Raw genomic sequence first — 6,000 nt, forward strand, 5'->3', positions numbered from 1 at the left:
CTTTGTTTTTGGACTGATAATGTTCTAGAATCAAGATTCTGTTCTCCATGTGGTCTAACTGATTGCTTATAGTTTGAATTGATGCCTTCACTTCAATGATTGCATTCTTTATTTCTTTCAGATTCTCTCTAAATTCTTTTTGGAAGTCTTTTATTATTTCTACAGTTACATTCCTGATTTGACCTTTTAGAGATCTGTGCAGTTCTCTGTTATCAAATTTTATTATGGTGGTGTTGTGGGAACTCATTGCTTCCTTGTTATTCCTTCTCATGATTTCAGAACTTTATATCTGTTGCTTTTGATAGATTTTTCTCAGTCTCTATATGTCAGGTGGTATATTCAAGGGAAGTTGTGTTGTATTCAACATGAAGTTTGAGTGAGGAGGAAAATGAATTTGTGAATGCAAGAATAGGGTAAAGCCTCAGATACAATAGAAGAGAATGAGAATATGAGTTTGGTAAAGTAGTATATAGTAGAGATTAGAGATAGTGAATATGTAGTAGTATTCTAGTAACCAATGTAGAGTTTTTAGTATAGTGATATAAAGTGGACTTAATACAAGGCAAGGAAGAGGAAAAGACAGAAAAAAGAACAAAGGAAAAAAAAGTGATAGAAGAGAGTAGGTGTGTTCAAGGGAAGAAGCTTGGGAGAGAGTTTACACACATAAAATAAAAAACACAAAACAACAACAAAATAATGCAACCCTACAAATATAAGAATATTCAGCAGACTGGGCCTCTGCAGTTTCTCTCTGTGCAGACACCAAGTGCCATGAACACCTTTTTCTCTGAGTCTTTCTCAGTCTATGCAGGTGGTTGGTATCAATGAGGCTGGATCTAGTGTTAAGTATAGGTCAGCCTCAACCTTTTCTACAGAAGTGGAGTCTCGATATCTTCCTGCCTCTGTAGGTGGTGGATGCTTCTGAGACTAAACTTAATGTAAGAGTCTCTGTTCTCCACAGCTAGGGCTGGTCTGGTCTGATTTCTCCTATTCATCATGATTGGGTGATCTGTGGTGATCCCAGAGATTCTACTAGTTGAATTTACTCTTAAGTGTAGGTCTTCCCCACACTTTCTATTGATACAGAGCCTAAGTGTTTCTGAGCCTCTGCTATGTCCAACAGCAGATTCCCTCCTCACCTTTGCCATGTTGAACTGCAAAGTCTCAGATCCAGAGAATTCATAGTGGCTGAGCAAGTCTCTGGGAGTGCTGCACTGGGTATTCTGCAGGGAAGGCAGCTTCACTTATGGTGTTGTTGAGTGCAGCTCTGGGTCTTGGGAAGGCATGGTGAACTCAACCGCCACTGCTCCAAGTTGTACCCAGTGTTTGTGCAGGAGGAACTGATGGCTTATAATTCTGATGATCTGTAGCTGCTTACTTCAGGTCTTTTGTTGTTTTCCTGTTCTCCAGAGTTGGGTGTAGTGAGGCAAGGTAGTTTTTTGTGGTGCCCATGGCCACAAGGCAGATGGATTTCTTTTCCGCTCTCTTATTGGTCTTCTAGCCTTTTTTTTTCCTGCCACCTTTTATTTTCCTATTCTTTTTCTAGTTATGGTGTTTTCTGGATTTTATAGAACATTCTTTTTAAGAGAGTGGAGATACAGTGTCAGCATAACTGGTATGTGCTGCTTTCTTGATCACCATCATCCTAGAAGTCCCAATATAGGATTTGGGGGAATACATTCAGTCCACAATAAAAACTATGGACTGAGGGGATGTCTTATTTAAACCTGTTATTTTTGAGATGTCTTCACCCACAAGCTTGTCCTTTTGCAATCTTAGCAAGTAATGTAAAGAAATCAAAGTAAAAATGTAGCACCTAATATATTATCTCCATGGATTATGGGGAGACATTCTCTCACATTATAATGACAGTGCCTCAAATACCTAATACAGATTTTGAGCAACTCAATCTGGTATGTACCATATTTTTTGAGAAGGAACCTGAAATTCAGTATTGAGATGTGGAATGCAAAGACCTGAATACTGGAAAATAGCAATATTTGTACTTAAAACCAAATCTCATATGGTGCTTATCACATGCCAGTAACTGCTGTGAGCTATTTACCTCTACTAACTCATTTAATCATCACAACAGTACAATAGTAAGCAACATAATTATTCAAATTTTACAAAGAAGAGGTGAAAACACTGAGAGGCTAAGAAATTTACTCATGTTCACACAGATAGCAAATGGAGGAACCAGAATTCAAATTCAAGCTCTTTGGTTTGGTAGCCATTATTCCTGTGTTACAGATGGGAATGGCACTGCTCACTGATGTAAGAAATTAAGTCCTATTCAGTTGAATGCAACATTCAGAATAAGATTAGATTTCTAAAATAAAAGAACAACATTTAATTTCTTTAGCCTCTTCTTTTTAAAGATTCATACCAGCATTTGGGAGACTGAGACGGGAGGATCATGGTTTGAGGACAGCCTCAGCTACTACTTAGGAGGCCCTTTGCAACTCAGTGAGACCTTGATTCAGAAAATAAAGAATAAAAAATAGGTCTGGGGGTGTAGCTCAGAGGTAGAATGCCCCAGGTTCCATCCCCAGTATTGCAATAAAGATTAATCTTTATTAAATAATAAATTTCTCTAACTGATGTTTTAAAATTAGTTGAAACAAAATTTTAGAGATTTTAGTCCATAAGTGTATAGTGTGTGTGTGTGTGTGTGTGTGTGTGTGTGTGTGTGCACGCGCAAGCGTGTGTGTGTGTGTGTGTGTGTGTGTGTGTGTGTGTGTGTTGAGTTGTTTGAGTGGATCAAGGGCTATTCCCTCCTGAAATGGGATTCCTAAGGTTTGATCTTGAGGGTACAGAGCTTTAATTAAAACACTGGCTTGTTTTATTAAGTAACAGAGTTTGAGATGCATTTCTCTTATTGATTGGCTAAAGAACATACTTTGTATGATTTCAATTCTTTTAAATTTATTGGGATTTGTTTATGATATAGAATATGACTTAGCTTGGTGAATGTTCCAAGTACTTTAGAAAAGAATTTGCATTCTGTTGTTCATTGGAGTATTTTATGTATATCAATGATGTCAAGTTGACTGTCATTCCTTGTCAACTTGGCAGTAGTATGCATCTCCAAAAATCATACTCATCTTTGAGTAAAGATAATAACAAAGTTGTAATTCAACCTAACATGCTACCATTATTCTGTGTATAACTGAAAACACACTAATCTTTTCTCATGACGAGGAGATGAAGTCCTTGAGTGATATTGGTCTTTTTCCTTGACAGTTCATAAATTATATACTATTATATAAATTAACAACTTAAATACCATAAAATAAAGCCAATCCATCCTATCCTGCATAAGAAAAAATAAAACAAAGATATTTGTTACATGTACTCATTCATACATACACAGAAACATGATCACAACAAAACAAAGAGGAAATACTGAGGACAATTTTAGTCCTCATTTCTGTAACTAGTGAGATTGTGCTAGCTGGTATCTATAATTACCTTTCTTCATTACCCAGACCATGTTTCCTTCACATTCTGCAAGCACCTTAGGTTTTGTGGTTCTTTATATGGTGGATGAACCAAGCCTTCATTCTTGAAGGTGTGGGCTGTTAGTGATTCTGCTTTGATTGGGTTGTTGTAATTTTTCATTAACCTTGATCACAGCACATGCCAATACTAAGAGACATCCTAAGAGATCTTTGTATTTCAGACATACTCTTCATTAACCTCCATTGTGGAGATAGATAGTAGTCTTCCTTCCCCTTGATAGTCAAGAGCAATCATTCCACTCATCATAGAAACTACCTTCTTAACTGGGCATAGTGGTCCATGCTTGTAATCCCAATACTTGGGAGGCCGAGTCAGGAGAATCACAGGTTCAATACCAGCTTCCACAACTTAGTGAGGCCCCAAGCAACTTAATGAGACCCTGTATCAAAATAAAGACTAAAAAAACAGGGCTGTGGGTATAAACATTGTGAAATAGGGATGGAAACTTGATATACCTTTGGGAAATGTTCCTGCTGACCTTGTGAGATGAAAGCAAATTGCCTTGGTGGTCCTTAATAATAAATATGGAGGAAAAAGCATTTACCAAATCAATAGCTGCACTCCAGGTCCCAGAAGATTTAAATAGTTCAAGCAATGAAATCACATCTGGCATAACAGGTGCAGTTTGAATTATCACTTGGATAAGCTTTTGACAATATACTGTCATTCTCCAAGGTCTGTCTTCTATATATGTCAACCATGTAAGTTGAAAGGATGTGTGGTGGTCATCACCATCCCTATATCTTTCAAGTCTTTGATGGTGGCACTAATCTCTTTTGCAGTCTCTCTAGGAATGGAATATTGCTTCAGGTTTACTCTCTTCCTAGGCTAGGGGAGCTCTAGTGCTTCCAGTCAGCCTTTCCCATGATTGTAGCTCTGGTTCCTCAGGTCAAATAATCAATGTGGGTATTCTGCCAATTGCTGAGCATACATATTCCAATTATGCATTTCAGAAATGGGGAAATATATGGAGGGCGCAGGCCACTGTGAGACAGAATTGAGTCAAAACTCCATTGATTGCTTGACCTCCATGAGCCCCTGACTAGAAGAAAAGAGTAACATTTTGTTTCTCCTAAAATTAGTGTCAGGTTAAAGCCAATATCCAGTAGTCCCTGAAAGAACTGAAAATTTCATTTTCCCCATGCACAGCTACTTTGGTAAAAGGCTGTAGGAGACTGAGAAAGAGCAACAGCATAAGTTTTTGTTAGTGTACTAGGAAACTAGTCTCCTTCATTAAGGATTTTGGGTCTATAAATTGACTAAAGTCTGGGAATTGATCAAAGGACATCTGTTGTTTGCATTTTCATCTTTTTGTCTGGATTAAGTTTTCACTTAAAATTTGTGTCACTATTTTAATTTTGCTGTTTGCATTTAGCTAAATCTTGCAAGGATTTGCTCTAAAGTTTATATTATACATTTTAACCTGATAAAGCAGATAGAAAATTAACAGCAACATGGTAGGTTTAAATCCAATCATATCAGTTATTATATTAAACATCTCAAGTAAAAGACAAAGTTTATTAGATTGTATTTTTTAAAAAAACAATAATATGCTTCCCATAAGAAATTACTTTACATATAAGGATAGAGATAGACTAACATTAATGGAATGAAAAGTGGTAAACACTGTGTGATGGTTAAATTTATGTTTCAATTTGATTGGGTCATGAGATACCCAGACACCCGGTTAAACATACTTTTTAAATGTGCCTATGAAGGTGTTTCTGAGACAAATTGCCATTTGAATTTCAGCATTCATTTATTTTAGGTCTTCAATGAATTGATTTACTTGTTGGTTTTTCTTTTGTTTGTTTTTTTAACTATCAACTCTGAATCTCTTTCAGCTCATAGCATTAAGATATGTGCCTAGACTAGAGCATTTTTAAAAAAATTTAATTTTTTTTATCAGTGGAACATATTGAGAGTGGTGTACATTTATATTGTGCTTCATGCCCTTCCCTCTCCCTTCCCCCCTCCAATAGAGAGTTTCCAGGTTAGTCATGTTGTATTTATGCTATTACACATATTCGTATGTAGCTCCTCCATTGAACAACCTCAGCTTTCTTGACTAATCTCACTTAACATAATGTTCTCTAGTTCCTTCCATCTTCTTGCAAATGCTATTATTTTATTTTTCTTTATAGCTGAATAGAATTACATTGTGTGTATTTCCCATAATTTTGCAATCCATTCATCTGTTGATGGAGATCTAGGTTGGTTCCATATTTTGGCTATTACAAACTGTGCTGCTATGAACATGGGTATGCATATGTTAACATAGTTCTCTGATTTAAAACCTTTTGGAAAGATACCCAGGAGTGGTATAGCCGGATCAAATGGTGGATCTATTTCCAGTTTTCTAAGGAATCTCCACACTGATCTCCATAGTGGCTGAACTACTTTGCACTCCCACCAACAGTGTAAATTTCCCCACATCCTCACCAGCAATTGTTGTTCTTTGATTTCTTTATGTTT

This window comes from Muscardinus avellanarius (genome assembly GCF_963383645.1).
Source record: "Muscardinus avellanarius genome assembly, chromosome: 1".
NCBI classification, from domain to species: Eukaryota; Metazoa; Chordata; class Mammalia; order Rodentia; family Gliridae; genus Muscardinus; species Muscardinus avellanarius.